Consider the following 17,331-nt stretch of genomic DNA (forward strand, 5'->3'; position numbering starts at 1 on the left):
ACCTAGAAAAATACAACATTCCAAAACTCAATCAGGAAGAATCTAAAAATCTCAATAGGCCAATAACTATGGAAGAAATTGAAGCAGTCATCAAAAAGCTTCCAGCAAACAAAAGCCCAGGACCAGACGGCTTCACAGGGGAATTTTACCAAACATTCAAGGAAGAACTAAAACCTATCCTCCTCAGACTACCACAAAAAATCCAAGAGGAAGAAACACTTCCAAGCTATTCTATGAAGCCAGCATCACCCTCATACCAAAACCAGGTAAAGACAACACAATGAAAGAGAATTACAGGCCAATATCCCTCATGAACATAGATGCCAAAATCCTCAACAAAATCTTAGCTAATCAGATCCAGTAGTACATCAGAAAGATCATACACCCTGACTAAGTAGGATTTATCCCAGGGATGCAAGGATGGTACAATATCCGCAAATCAATAAACGTGATACATCACATAAACAAATTGAAAGAAAAAAACCACATAGTCATATCAATTGATAGAGAAAAAGCATTTGACATAATCCAACACCCATTTTTGATAAAAACTCTCAGCAAGGTGGGAATAGAAGGATCATACCTCAACATAATAAAAGACATATATGACAAACCCACAGCCAGCATCATAATCAATGGACAAAAACTAACACCATTTCCCCTAAGAACAGGAACAAGACAGGGATGCCCGCTCTCACCACTCCTGTTCAACATAGTACTGGAAGTGTTAGGCATTACAATTAGACAAGAAGAAGAAATGAAAGGCATCCAAATTGGAAAAGAAGAAGTAAAAATGTCCTTATTTGCAGATGACATGATATTATACATAAAAAGCCCTAAAGACTCCATAAAAAAACTATCAGACTTAATAAATGAATTCAGCAATGTAGCAGGATACAAAGTTAACGCCAAGAAATCTGTGGCATTTCTATACACCAATAGTGAACTTACAGAAAGAGAGACTAAAAATACAATCCCATTTACCATCGCACCAAAATATTAAGCTACCTAGGAATAAACTTAACTAAGGAGGTAAAAGACCTCTCCTCGGAAAACTACAGGACTTTGAAAAAAGAGATAGAGGAAGACATAAACAGATGGAAGAACATACCATGTTCTTGGATTGGTAGAATCAACATCATTAAAATGTCCATACTACCCAAAGCAATCTATAAATTCAACGCACTTCCCATTAAAATACCACCGGCATATTTCACAAGCCTAGAACGAATGCTCCAAAAATTCATCTGGAATAAAAAAAGACACCTAATACCTGCAGCGATCGTAAGAAAGAACAAAGTAGGTGGGTTCTCAATACCAGATATCAAGCTGTATTACAAAGCCACTGTTCTCAAAACTGCCTGGTACTGGCACAAGAACAGACATATAGATCAATGGAATAGAATAGAGAGCCCAGAAATCGGCCTGAACCAATATGCTCAATTAATATTTGACAAAGGAGGCAAGAACATACAATGGAGCCAAGATAGTCTCTTCAATAAATGGTGTTGGGAAAATTGGACAGATATATGCAAGAAAATGAAACTAGACCACCAACTTACACCATACACAAAAATAAACTCAAAATGGATAAAGGACTTAAATGTATGACAGGAAACCATAAAAATAGAAGAAGAATCCAAAGGCAGCAAAATCTCAGACATATGCCGAAGCAATTTCTTCACCGATACAGCTCCTAGGGCATTGGAAAATAAAGAGAAAATAAACAAATGGGACTGCATCAAAGTAAAAAGCTTCTGCACAGCAAAAGAAACCATCAACAAAACAACAAGAAAGCCCGCTGTGTGGGGAAAACATATTTTTCAATGTCATATCTGATAAGAGTCTAATCTCCAAAATTTATAGGGTACTCACACAATTTAACAAAAGGAAGGTGAACAATCCAATCAAAATTGGGCAAAGGACCTAAATAGACACTTTTCAAAAGAGGACATTCAGAAAGCCAAGAGACATATGAAAACATGCTCAAAGTCACTAATCATCTGAGAGATGCAAATCAAAACAACAATGAGGTACCATCTCACACCTGTCAGAATGGCTATCATCAACAAATCAACAAACGACAAGTGCTGGAGAGGATGTGGAGAAAAAGGAACACTTGTGCACTGCTGGTGGGAATGCAGACTGGTGCAGCCACTATGGAAGACAGTATGGAGTTTCCTCAAAAAACTACAAATGGAACTCCCATTTGACCCTGTGATCTCACTTCTAGGAATATATTCCAAGAAATCAGAAACACCAATCAGAAAGGACATATGCACCCATATGTTCATATCAGGACAATTCACCATAGCTAAGATCTGGAAACAGCCTAAGTGCCCATCAGTAGATGAATGGATTAGAAAACGGTGGTACATCTACACAATGGAATACTATGCTGCTGTAAAAAAGAAGGAACTCTTACCATTTGCAGTGGCATGGATGGAACTGGAGAGCATTATGCTAAGTGAAATAAGCCAATCAATGGAGGAAAAACACCACATGATCTCCCTCACTCATGGATAATAAAGACCATTATAAACTGATGAACAAAAATAGATACAGAGGCGGAGCTGCCTCAGTCTGTCAGAGTACAGCGGGAAAGCGGGGGAGGGTTCAGGGGCAGGGGGGTTGATGGGAGGAGTGTAAGTGATCAACCAAAGGACTTGTATGCATGCATATAAGCATAACCAGTGTACATAAGACACTGGGAGGTAGCGGTTGCCGGGGGATTGTTAAGGGTGGGAAAAAAAAGGAGACATATGTAATACTCTTTGTAATACTTAAAGCAATAAAACAATTTAAAAAAAAAAAGAAATCAAGGGTCTGTGCTGATAACAGACATCTAGGGAAAACCCTTGGCTAACACTGTAGCTTTCCCCTAAGATAGGAATAAGACAACATTTTCTGCCAACACCACTTCCATTAAATATTGTACTATAGTTTTTAACTAGAGCAGTTAGATAAGAAAAAGAAATAGAAGTGAAATTATCCTTATTGCAGGTGACTTGATCTTGTGTATTCTATATAATAAGAGCTAATATGCTAATTAGACCGAACAGCAGAACGATCCTCTTGATGACCTTCTGAACGAAGCAGGGGCTGCGAGGGCCGAGCCCCACACGAATTTCGTGCATCAGGCCTCTAGTAGAAAATAAACAACAACAACAACAAAAAAGGCAAAAAAATGCAAGAGAAGAGAGTTAGCTTCATTTTGGCTTCATCATGCCATCTCCCAAGCTGGCAGTACTCAGTGCCTGAAGGGAACTTCCCAGCTCTACAGAATTCACCTCGCCCGGGAAGGAAGAGCAGGGTGAATGATTAGCTTCCTCAGCCTTTCAGGATAACGTGCAAAGGTCCCACTTGGGTTTCACCTCCCCTAGACTGGCAAAGCTGAGATATGTAGACATGGCTAGGAACAAGGAAGAAAAAAGCAGGGCTACTGATAGCAGCGGAGCACTCATGGATCAAAGTGCCCCATTCTACAGACCTGTCCAGCACAGCTATGGACTTTCTCCAGATTTCACCAGCATTTGCTTCACCCCACAGCTTTTTTGTATTTGCTGACACCAGCTGCCTGAGTCCCTCCTTGCTCCTTCCCATTTCCTCTGCCGCTGAAGCCTGGGAACTGCATCAGGTCAGGCTTCTGCGGCAACATAAGCAAAAGGCACCAGCCTAGACAACCATGGCTGACCTCCAATGCTGTGTGCCCACTCAGGCTAGCCCCTTCAGCTGTGCATTGGCACACCACACCACTGTCCTGATGCCTGTTATTGGCCTCCACTATGTGCACTTGTCCAAGGGGAGACTGTGTCAACATGGGAGAGGGCACCAATAGCCAGGGTCTCTACAGGTTCTTGTGGGCCCAGATCAGGTCCTTTTTTTTTTTTTTTTTTTTTTTTTGTCACAGGCCTGCACCACCAACCAAACTCACTTGCAGCTAGTCCCTTCAGTTGTGTACCCTGGACCAGTCTCCATTACAGTGCATATGCCTAGTCAGGGGGAGACTATAGCAAATGGGACAGCATGCCCACAGCCAGGGGACCCGCATATGCTGCCCGTAAGCCCATAGGTGGCTCTGGCCCTTGCTGCTTACCCTTCCTCCCACCTCTACTTGTGTGTCTGCTTCCATCCCCTGCCACTACACAGCTGGTCCCTGCAGCCAAGTGTGCACACCACTGGCTCCAGCCACCACCACCTGCTCCCTAGCTGCTGGAGTTGGAGGCACCACGGAGCCCTTGCAGCCACTGCAGATCCCATACCGCGCTTGCAAGGGATCATACAATTGTCAGTGCTATGGATCCTAGCAGGCTGAAACCAAAAGATATCAACGCCCTCCTCCTACCATCCCCGCACTAGACCTGATGTCACCACATGTCCCCAAACTTGGGATCACAATATGCTCAAATATGCCCCCAGCCATAAGTGAAAGTCTCTCTTTCCAAAGTCTTCCATAAAATGTAGAGATGACTGCTTCTTTAAATGCCTAGACCAGTGATGGCGAACCTTTTGAGCTCGGCGTGTCAGCATTTTGAAAAACCCTAACTTAACTCTGGTGCCATGTCACATATAGAAATTTTTTGATATTTGCAACCATAGTAAAACAAAGACTTATATTTTTGATATTTATTTTATATACTTAAATGCCATTTAACAAAGAAAAATCAACCAAAAAAATGAGACACGCGTGTCATAGGTTCCCCATCACTGGCCTAGACACTTATTCAAGGTTAGAGGGATCATGAAGAATCAGGGAAATATGACTTGACCAAAGTGTAAACCTCTGAAAGAACACTATCAAAAAAGTGAAATAATTCACAAAATGGGAAGGTAAGATACCTGTAAGCACAGCATCATTAGTCTTTAGGGAAATGTAAATCAGTACCACAATGAGATTCTACTTTATTCCCACTGGGATAGATATAATAAAAAAGACAATTAGGTGTTGGCATGGATGTGGAGACATTGAAACCTTCTTACACTTCTGGTGGGAATGTAAAATGGTATAATGGCTTTGGAAAACAGTTTTGCAGTTTCTCAAAAAGTTAAACAATTACTATATGACCTAGCAATTTCATTTCTAGGTATATACTCAATAGAACTTAAAATATATGCCACCCTAAAATTTGGACATGAATGTTAGTAGTATTCATAATAGCCAAAAAAAAAAAAAAATTGAAAACAACCCAGATATCCTTCAGTCAACATTTGTATGAGTGGATGTTTCATGTTCATCCAATGGAATATTATTTAGCCATAAAAAGAAATCAAATACTGACTCATGCTACAACAGGAATTACCCTTATATGTTAAGTGAAAGAAGCCAAACACAAAAAATCAACTATTGTATGATTCTATTTATTTGAAATGTCCAGAATAGGCAAATCTGTGTAATCTAATAAGTAGATTAGTGGTTATCAGGCCAGGGGAAATGAGGGAATGAAGAGTGACTGCTAAGAGATGATGGGTAAGAGATTCCTTTTGGGCAGTGGTTCTCAATCTTCCTAATGCCATGACCCTTTAATATAGTTCCTCTTGTTGTGGTGACCCCAACCATAAAATTATTTTCGTTGCTACTTCATAACTGTAATTTTGCTACTGTTATGAATCGTAATGTAAATATCTGATATGCAGGATGTATTTTCATTGTTACAAATTGAACATAATTAAAGCATAGTGATTAATCACAAAAACAATATGTAATTATATATGTGTTTTCCGATGGTCTTAGGCGACCCCTGTGAAAGGGTCGTTCAACCCCCAAAGGGGTCGCGACCCACAGCTTGAGAACCGCTGCTTTTGGGGATGATGAAAATGTTATGGAATAAGATAAGAATTAATGGTTGCACAATTTTGTAAATATACTAAAAGTCACTGAATTATACACTTTAAAAAGGTGAATTTTGTGGTATGTGAATTTTATCTGATTTTTTTTTTTAAAGAATAAATGATGACATGCCTTAAGAAGGAGGGGCGTGATGAGTCACACCTGATGGGCTCTCTACTGCTTTGCATGAAGGAGGAGATTGAGTTGCTGTACAAGTTAGAGATCAGCTTACCTCAAAAGAGTGTTCTGGCTATAAGATTGAACTTAGTAACCCAGTGATCGGCAAACCTTGGCTCGCGAGCCACATTCGGCTCTTTGGCCCCTTGAGTGTGGCTCTTTCACAAAATACCACGTGCAGGCGCGCATGTACAGTGCGATTGAAACTTCGTGGCCCATGCGCAGAAGTCGGTTTTCGGAAAGGAGATAGACGAAACAAGTATACAAGACGAGTGTGGATGGGAGAGTTGGAAGGAGTCGACCTCAGTGAACGTACCTCAATCAGATTGAGGACGTTTTTAGCAAAGGCCAGCTTAGGAGTACCCTAATTAAGTTAATAACAATGTACCTACCTATATAGTTTAAGTTTAAAAACATTGGCTCTCAAAAGAAATTTCAGTCGTTGTACTGTTGATATTTGGCTCTGTTGACTAATGAGTTTGCCGACCACTGTAGTAACCTATAGATTTAGAAGGAAATACAAGCCCTTTAGTTCCTGTCAGTCTTAATGAGCCATCACTCACAGCTGTCCCTTTTGAAGATTACACTCTCAACTTTCAATTTAAGAGATGTGAGAATAAGAAGGCCTATATATAGCTACTATTATTACAATATTGCAAAATAATGCAATTTGATACTATACTTATATGAAGAGTTGTACTAATACTTAGGTGTTGCATTTTTATAATGACTACAAATTTTAACTAATGGTGTTATGTTTAACGCTTTGAATTGCGAGAATATGTGTGCTCTTTGGCATTACCCAGGTTTTCCAGATGTTTCAACCGTAACTATAGCAGTTTCTCTTTTTGTAAAAAATTGCTAAAAGCTGTTGCATCAGGAATTTTGAAAATTCTTCAGACGAGATAATCAGGAAGGATTGATGACATGTTGATAGAAAGCAGGCAACACTAGTAATTTCAGTGGATCAGTCACATATTTTATTTTTGTCAGTTACTCTGTACAAAATACAGGTAGTAACATGACCTGCGGATGACATACTATCACAAGCCCTAGGCTACACTTCAGAATAGGCTATTACTTAATAAACTTCTGGAATACCTTCATAGTATTACACAGAGGGCAGGGAGGCAGTTATTATGTATTTCTGGAGGGGAAGGTGTTTTGTACCATCTTTATTAATTCAATTTTATCTTTCCTTAATAAGACATATTTCCTAATTGCACGTGTATAACTTTTGTGCATTTTAGAAAGCATAAATGAAAGTTAATGGAATGTACTGTTTAATGATATGGAGAGATCTTGTGCCATGTGAATTTTAGAAAATAGTTTGAAAGTAGCAGCTATTTGGACCAATGAAGTTTTGTAAATATCATTTAAAGTTATTAGGTAAGTGTTAATAGGTAAAAGCCAGGTAAATGAAGATATTATTGTGCAGACACCAAATTTCAGGGATAAAATATTATGAATATTAGAGTCATGCGTTCTTCAGTATTACCAGTGTACCTTAGCCTAATTCTATGAGAAGTTAATAAAAGTTAGTAACAGTTTTAATTTTGTCACTTCAGAAATTCAGATGTGTGTGTGTATGGTCAGTAAATTAATTAGTTATTTTTTACCTATTTGTGACATATTTATAATTTTAGTGATTATTAAAACTAGTTACGTTTAGAAAAAGAATTTGGACTTTTAGATGTCAATTGTATCTAAGTTATAGTAATTTGATTCTAATTTTTCTACTCTTTTTATCATCTTTTTATGAATATTTATTGAGCACACTGTCATAGGCACATGATATAAAGAGGTACATATTCTTTTCCCAGGTTGTGTGAGATTGGGGTTCATTTTCCTTCTTTGGCATGTGGCTGCCCAGGTTTCCCAATACCATTTATTTAAGAAACGATCCTTTCCCCCATTCATTATTGTTGGCTATCCTGTCATAAATTATTTGACCCTATATGTGTCGTTTATTTCTGGGCTCTCTGTTCTGTTCCATTGACCTGTGTGTCTGTTTTTATGCCAATACCATACTGTTTTGATTACGATAGCCTTGTAGTAGAGTTTAAAATAAGGAAGCATGATGCCTTCAGTTTTGTCCTTTTTCTCAAGATCGCTTTGGCTAGTCAGGGTCTTTTATGGTTCCATACAAATTTTAGGATTTTTTTAAAATTTTGTGGAAATACCATTGGAATTTTGGTAGTGATTGCATTGAATCTATAGATGGTTTTTGGTGCTATGGACATTTTAAAATATTAATTCTTCCAATCCATGAACATGGTATCTTTCCAATTGTTTGTAGCTTCTTGATTTCTTTCATCAATGTCTTATATATTTCAGTGTACAGATTAAATTACCTCCTTGATTAAATCTATTCGTAACTATTTTATTCTTTTTGATGCTTTTGAAATTGGGTTATTTTCTTAATTTCTCTTTCTGATAGTTCATTGTTGATATATAGAAATGCAACTGAGTTTTGTGGCCTTTATTATATTGAGCTATGTTCCCTTTATACCCAGTTTGTTGAGTTTTTATCATGAAAGGAAGTGGAGTTTTGTCGAATGCTTTTTTGTTTCTATGGAGATGGTTATATGTTTTTATCTTTTATTTTGATAACATGGTGTATCACCAAAAATGATTTGGGGATGCTGAACTATTCTTGCATCCCTAGAATAAAACCTACTTAATAGTGGTGTATAAGGATTTTTGCATCTACCAGTATGTTCAGTAGGGATATTGGCCTGTAATTTTCTTTTCTTGTACTTTCCTTGTCTGGCTACAGTATCAGGGTAATACGGTCCTCATAAAAAGAGTTTGGTTCCCTTTTCTTCTGTTTTTGGGGAAAGTTTGAAAAGGGTTGGTATAAGTTTTCTTTAAATGTTTGGTAGAATTCACCAGTGAAGCCATCTAGTTCTGAGCTTTTATTTGTTGAAATAGTTTTGACTACTGATTCAATCACCTTACTAGTAATTGATCTGTTCAGGTTTTCTATTTCTTCATGATTCAGTCTTGGTAGGTTGTATGTTTCTGGAAAAATGTATTCATTTCTTCTGGGTTATCCAATTTTTTGGTATATAATTTTTCATAGTCTCTTATGACCTTGGGTATTTCTGTGGTATCAGTTGTAATCTCTTCTTTCATTTGTAATTTTATTTATTTGAGTCCTCCCACTGTTTTTCTTGGTAAGTCTAGATAACTGCTTGTGAAAGTCCTCATTACTTGGTTCCTTTAGAACAGGGTTGGGAACATCTGGCCCTCGGCCATATAAGGTCCACAAAATCCTTTGGTCAGCCCCTACCAAGGCATTAGGGGTGAGTAAATTAAATGTTTGACCAAATATAGCAGGCTAATTAAAAATTTGATATTTAAGTTGATTATTTTGCATGGCCTTCAAATGATGTTATAAATATCCAAACGGCCCTTGGCAGTAAAAAGGTTCCCACCCCTGCTTTTGAATGAAAAGGAATGTGCCTTTTGAGATGTTACAAGCAAGGGGAAAGGCAGTATTTAAGGAACTTTGATTAGGATGATAAAAGCTAGCATGTCTTCGTTCCAGCTCCCTGCTTATTACTTTTTGTTTATTACCTCATTTAATTAGTTTAATATCGCCTATTCATGTTTCATCTAATAAATGCATTTCCACTTGATTCATTTACATCTTTTTTTTTCTTATTGAATCATTTACAACTTTGCTGTGCTAAAAGGTTAGCTTTGATAGACACAATCTGATATTTCCAGGGTTTTTATTTTGTTTTGTAAAGCTTTTTTCCCCCCAATAACCATATATAAAATAAAATTAACAATTAAGGTTGGCATACTAAGGAGACGTACTCCTGGTAAGTACTTCGTTCATCATTAACAGTGTGTCTGATGTTCCTATTTAAATTGCCTAGAAATATTTGTCAGTGTGTTAGGAATGATTTTAAGACTGGGTCCAGTCTCCTTAAATTAGGCCATAATTCTACCATTAGCATAGAAAATATTTTCTAGTTGTCATTAGGTTGTTATAAAATTCTCATCATGGTATTTTTAGAAATTATTTGTTTGGTAATATGGAGAAGGTTTTATGCCTGATACCTATTTTTGCATATTGGAGAGCAGTGTTAACATTTTAACTTACTCTTACTATTATACTTAGGATTGGTATTATTATACTTAAGCTATCTTCTTGCTGGCCGTCAGCTATAGGCCATCCCCAGGTCCCAGAAGGCTTCCTCAGGTCCAGCAGTGTCAACATCTGAACTTATAATAATACTTACTTTAATCATCACTTGTATAGGACCTTCCTTTTTAGCTGTAAACATAGCTACGTGGTATGTTTTGATATGTGTTTAAGCTGCTGTGGTGGAAAGTAAGTTACAAGTTGTAGGTATCAAATATAAACACAAATGTAGCTGAGGAATATGTTTGGGGGAGACAAGAATTTGAAATAAAAATTATTTTAATTTTCACATTTGTAGGAAACAGTAGGTCACATAATTAGATACTTTAGGATATGCAATATGGAGTAGCAAGAAAGCATGGGCTTTGAATTTAGAAAGATGCCTGAATTCGAATCCTATTTCCTATGTGTAGATCCATGTGATTTTTAGTTGGTGTACACAGAAATTTGCTGTGACAAAGACCCTCAAAATGCAATTACTTAAATTAAGTTTTTTTTCCCTTCTGTCGAAAAAGACAGAGGTAAGTAGATAGGGCTATTGGATTGGTGGCTTCTCAGCATATGGCTTTTATCTTTGAACTAGAGGCCTGGTGCATGAAATTCTTCCATGGCTGGGGGTGGGGGGGCAGGGGGGGGGTGTGATGTCCCTCAGCCCAGCCTGCACCCTCTCCAATCTGGGACCCCTCAGGGGATGTCTGACTGCCGGTTTAGGCCTGATCCCTGTGCAATTGGGCCTAAACCAGCAGTGGGACATCCCTCTCACAATCTGGGACTGCTGGCTCCCAACCACTCGCCAGCCTGCCTGCCTGATTGCCCCTAACCACTCCCCTGTCAGCCTGATCGACGCCTAACTGCTCCCCTGCCAGCCCGATTGCCCCCAACCGCCCTCCCCTGCTGGCCTGGTCCCCCTAAACTGCCCTCTCTCCCCTGCAGGCCCAGTCACCCCCAACTGCCCTCCCCTGCCAGCCATCTTGTGGTGACCATCTTGTGACCACATGGGGGTGGCCATCATGTACAAGGGCGTGATGGTCAATGTGCATATTACCTCTTTATTATATAGGATTCAACGTGATGGCTCCAGTTTTCACTGTTTCAAGGTAGTAGGAAGGGGGTAAGAGGATGTGGAAGGTGATAGGCTTTATTTTGAAGGATACATTACCTCCATTCACATCTGCTTAAAACTGTAGTTGCATAACCACCATGAGCCTCAAGGAAATTTGGATGACCACATCTGTCAGAATGATCACAAGTCATGCTCAAATTTAGTAGAGGAATAGTGTGATTCTGTTTCTAAGAGGAAGAAGAGGGGAATGAGGAGGGGCTACTTAACAATCTGCCATTAGCCTTGACCAAATTACTCATTTTTTAGTTTATTTGTAAAATATAAGCTGTTAAAATATTTATGAAATATTTATAAAAATATCTTTCTCACAAGATTTTCATGAAGTCGCCAGGTATACTTTATAACTATAGGTATTCCCTCCTATATTTTCAGGGATTTATTTCTCTTAATAGTATTTCTGAACACAACTCTCATATTGTTAAATAGATAATGGTATTAGTCGCTTAAAGCAATGTGGATCAGCAGTCAGAGATCACTTAGCTACATACTGTTTGTGGTTCCCAGGAGGCATTCGAGGTGTTGGCCAGGCCATATTCTTATCTGAGGGCTTGACTACTTCACTCAGGGTTTTGGCAGAATTCATAGCTTTGAAGTTGTGGGACTGAGGGCCCCATCTTCTGTTGGATGTCAACTTCAGGACACCCCTATCTCCCAAAAGCAACCTCCAGGTCTCTACCAGGCAGGCTTTCTAAACATGGCTGCTAGCTTCGTCAGGCTATTAAAAGGTTCCTAGAGTGAGTCTGCTAGCCAAATAGAGACATTATGTATAGCATAACTAATCATGGAAGTAATATCCCATCACCTTTGCCATACTCAATTGGTTAGAAGCAAGGCACAGGTCCTGCCCACAGATAAGGAGAGGAGATTTCACAAGGTGTGAACAGGAAAACAAGATCATAAAAACCACCTGAGAGTATGTCCACCATAATAGTTATGATACATCTAAAGCCACTTCATATTCAAAATTGAGAATTCCTGTTTGTCACTGTTGTTTCATGGGTTTGGATAAAATATCAATAGGGGTTTTAACCAAGTTAGAAATATTAGTCTATATTAATTCATGGAATAAATAGAGGGTGTCCCAAAAAAATATATACACACTTTTATAGCTGATAACTCAATTTTGAAAATGAAATGTATTTTAATAAGCACTTCCTTTGTAATTATTCAATATGTGTGTATACATTTTGGAGGGACATCCTATATAAATATATTGAGAGAATATGAACAGAAGGCAGATAGAGTATCTGCTTCGACTGCCCATTGTGGTTCATTGTTAAACACTTTTAGATGCCATAGATTTGATATCATAAGAGATACTCCACAATCAGCTGTATTGTACATGGAGAATGTAAAAAGTCAAAATGGCCCGTCCACACAGACGACCTTAGGAATTTGCTTTTTTTTTTCTGTCATTAAGTTATTCTAATTATAACAGGTACATATTGAACAAAAGGCCTTGTACAGTACTGCTAGCCCATGAAGCTTGAAGAAGATTGAAATCACACACTATGAAGCACTACACAGATCCTGTACATAGTCCAGACCTGGAGATCTGGTGCCAGAATTAGCCTCCAATCCTATATCACCTATCAATTAATGTAGTCAAAGAATTCTGTTGAGAAAACTATTAATAGTCACCCTGAGATTCAGTAATAGTCTCCTATTTGTGATACGGATATTATTCGTGAGCTTATCTCACTCAAAAGTCTGTCTTTCAGAAACATTGAGCATCTCTTTGAAAAAATCCTATAGTGTTCATACATTCATCATTCCAGCAACCTATCATTCTGTCCATCCATCCATTCAGCAGACAGCTGTTGAATTCTGTTGTGTTCCAGGTACCGTGCAGAGTATAGACATGCACAGAACATCGTGGTCCTTGCTCTTAAGGAACTTTCAGTTCAATATGACAAACACCAAGGAAGCAATGTGTGTCATTTATGTTCTCATGCAGTTTATAATGTCCCGCTGATAAAATCGTTCTAAAATAAATTTTAGCTAAATGTAAATGTATTTATATACATGTAGCTAGAAATGAAGAAAGGATATGCTATTGGAAGTTAAAAGAAATGGTTATTGAATCATTCAGCATTTAACATGTAGTTATGAGTGCTTTCTCTGTACTAGTCGCTCTTCTAGGTTCAAAACTGAAATAGATACAGCAGTCCACCCTTATTCATGGTTTCACTTTCTGTAGTTTTAGTTACCTGTGGCCAACTGTATTCCAAAATATTAAATGGAAAATTCCAGAAATAAACAATTCATAAGTTTTAAATTGTGCAGCACTGTTCTGAGTAGCGTGATGAAATCTCTTGCCATTCTACTATGTCCTGCCCAGGATATGAATCATCCCTTCATCCAATGTGTCCACTACCATCCCGTTAATCACTTAGCAGCCATCTTGCTTATAAGATTGACTGTTGAGCTATGCTTGTGTTCAAGTAAGCCTATCTTATTTAATAATTCACCATTCACATAACTTAGATTATATTATTGTAATTGTTCTATTTTATTATCAGTTTTTGTTGTGAATCTGTTTCTATGCCTAATTTATAAATTAAACTTTATCATAGGTATGTTTACTAGTATATAGGAAAAAAACCTAGTAGATATAGGGTTTGATACTATTTCCAGTTTTACTAGTAGGAACCCACTGGGAACATATCACCCACAGATATGGGGGACAACTCTGGCAAGTAACCATCCACTTTGCTACCTTTCCATTCCTGGTTCTGTCTGGGATTTGGCTGGAGGAAAGTTATGTGAATGGAAAAGGGCTGTAGCAAATATGAATCATCCAAGGGCCTCACCTGTCTGAGTTCTAAAACGAGTTACCTTATCCTTGGAGTTCCTACCATGTTGTTTCTCCTGCTCCATGTTTTTGTCTTTTCTATGGAGTCATGGAGATTATCTAACTCAAGGGAAGTTTTTAATAGTTGTGTCTTGGAATAGTGTGAGGATTAGGAAATCTACATCTCTAGACAGAATAAAAGAGAAACTGCAAAAGTGCTTGAATTCTTTGTTTTTGAGATCACATCCACACATTGCACATTGAAAGAGTGAAACCTTTTGTCCACCTGATAAATGCCCTTTAGGAAGAAGAAAACTTCAATTTAAAAGGAAGAAGATATAAGATGAAATTATATTACATAATTTCAGAATTTAAAATGAAATTCTGTCTTTAATTTTTCCTGATGAATGAGTGAAATGGCAACAAGAACTTAATATTAGGTTGAATTAGCAGGAATTTAGCCATTTGTGGTCAAATAGCAGTGAAATTGTAGGTCGTAGTCTGTCATAAACTTAGAAACCACTGATGAAAGGTATAATTTATTCGGCATGTCTTGAAGTAGTATGGGAATCAAACCTATAATTAAAGAACAAGATATAGCGAGGTGTGCACTTTGTTAAAATATCTGAATCCAGGTGGGGACATTAGTGTAAGACAGACGCTGTGGCAGTTCAGGACACTGTGCATTGCACAAATCCTGATGTCTCTACACTTCTGAAAGGTCTTATTTTTATTGCTCTGTTTATGTGGGAGCTCAGTTACAAGTTGATGAAACTAAGGAACTTAGAAATTTCTTAGCTCAAATTAAATACCATTATTGAAGTAGGCCTGCTTTCAAGAGAAAACAAACTGTACTCAGCTATAATCTAAACAAAATTAAACTCAGCTCACTACAGCAAAGGCTGCCAAACTTGTTCTGGCAGATCACCAAGAAGGAAAAGTTTGAAAGACAGAGCCCCTTAACTGTGCTACCAGCCTTGGGGCTTTCACCCTAAGAGAGACTTATATCATTAAGAGCATGAGACCCAGTATTGGTGGAGTATCGTGTTAAAGCAGCCAGTTATATTCCATTACAGAAGATACAATCACATGCCTATGGCTTTATATGGAAAAGATCACCAGTGGTACGTTAAGATTCCAACATAACACGAAAACTGACATAGATCCCTTTTTAAAATAATACAGAGTACACAGAACTGTGTATAGATGATAAATGAATTCCAAGAGACCCCACCCTTGGACTAAAAATTTAGTCATTCAAAGTTTGTTATAACAGAATCTGATCCATAGATGGTCAGTCGTTGGCTATTTGCCTTCAATTTAATTACCACTTGCATGCAAACGGTGTAAAGCCTGTCTCTATCTTCCCATGCTCTCCACTGCTCCCTGAGGGTACTTGTTGGCAAGAGAATGTGCAGTCATATTCTCTGAGCCCAGGGCAAGGCCACTTTTGAACCTCAAGGGCTTCAGCCCCACCAATCTTCTTATTTTCATGGTGCTGCATAGTGGTGGCACCTGTGCCTGAGGCGAATTAGAAAGGATCCTGGTCTGGTTACTGTAACAGACCCAGAATAGCTGCCATGTGAGCACACCTCCCAGCACTGTGGCCACAGGGAGTCAGAGACCACACTCCTACTTTCAGCTCCCCCATTGCTAAGGTCTCACCTCCACAGATGGCCCCATGTGATGCAGGACAAGGAGGAGGAGGCACATCTCTTTACTTCAAGGACACAATTGGCAAGGTGCCCACCTTACTTCTAATCATATTCTTTTGTAAAAAGGGGGTAGTGGATATGAGGATATTTATCTCTTCCCTGGTACCCTCATGTTTTACATTAGTCTGACTGTTCCGGCATGCCTTCCTTTATAACAGCCCCTTTGCCCAGTCCAGGCAAATACTTGTCTAAAAGTATGGGACACACTTAGAGAAAATCAGCACTATGATTTCATCATTAAAATGGGTGTAGGACTCAGAGTATATTCTAAAATTTGCCACAGCATTGTGATCAGGGAACCATCTATGTTCGGTAAATATTTGCTCCTTAATAATTTAGGTAGCATTTTCTTGTCTAGTTTATAGATTTGTGGTGAGAATTATACTTTATTTTCTAGGGAGTTAAAAGTTTTATTATGTAATGATTACCTTGGTTTAAAAAAACTTAGGCTTCAGTTTATTTTTTTAAAAGTTTGAATGTCAGATAAAGCATACATTGGAATACAAGTGGATTATTGCATGTCAGGTTTGTTTCAGAAAAGTAAAAATTTTAAAGTCATAAACATGTATTTTAAGGATAGTGTTTGTAAATCTAGCTTTTGTTGTAATAGTGTTACCATGAATGCATATGCTATGGTAGTTTATGCATTTGCACTTGGAGAACCCTTCTCCTACTAACCAATCAGAATGTAGGTATTTTCAGCTTTTAGGTACAGAGAAAGAGCAGTATTCATAGGAAAATAAATTTTCCAGAGAAGAGCATTCTTGCATGAAAACTCACATGGCCTTTCTTTAATAACTACATCATTGTCCTCAAAAAGAATGAATGCACTCAGTGCCAGACCTGAAGTTTCCTCTTCGCTGCTGACCAGGCATTCCAGACAGGCTGGAGTCAGTGTCAAAGCCCAGCCCTGCTCCATTATCACCACTTCTGCCACTGCACTGGGACTGTTCTCTCTACATTTCTGTCATGGAGATAAATCCCAGCAGTGACAAACATGCAAAACAATTAGATGTCAGGATTGGTTTCCTCAAGGCCTCCCTCCTTGGCTTGCAGACTGCATCCGCCTTGCTGTGTCCTCATGTGGTCTTTCCTCAGTGTGCATCCTTCCCTGGTATTGTTCCCCTTCTGACAACAGTCCTATTGGATTAGGCCCCACCCTAACAGTTTCCTTTTAACTTAATCAGCACTTTAAAGGCCCCTTTCCCAAATATAGTCACATTCTTAGGTTCTGGGGTTAGGCAGCGGTTCTCAATCTATGGGTCGCGACCCCTTTGGCGATCGAATGACCCTTTCACAGGGGTCGCTTAAGACCATCCTGCATATCAGATATTTACATTACGATTCATAACAGTAGCAACATTACAGTTATGAAGTAGCAATGGAAATAATTTTATGGTTGGGTCACAACATGAGGAACTGTATTTAAAGGGCCAGAAGGCTGAGAACCACTGGGTTAGGGCTTCAACATAAGAATTTTGAGGAGACACAGTCCAACTCAAAACTGTATTAAATGTGAAAAAAATTAATATTGTG

General features: G+C 38.4%; 1 protein-coding gene across 6 annotated transcripts in view; it reads left to right on the top strand.

The window, feature by feature from the left end:
• LOC118650845 (mitochondrial intermediate peptidase) overlaps positions 1-17,331 on the top strand; it is a 261,908-nt gene that overhangs the window by 203,830 nt on the left and 40,747 nt on the right. The gene's annotated exons all lie outside the window — the stretch shown is intronic.

Source organism: Myotis myotis, unplaced genomic scaffold (genome assembly GCF_014108235.1).
Source record: "Myotis myotis isolate mMyoMyo1 unplaced genomic scaffold, mMyoMyo1.p scaffold_m19_p_3, whole genome shotgun sequence".
NCBI lineage: Eukaryota > Metazoa > Chordata > Mammalia > Chiroptera > Vespertilionidae > Myotis > Myotis myotis.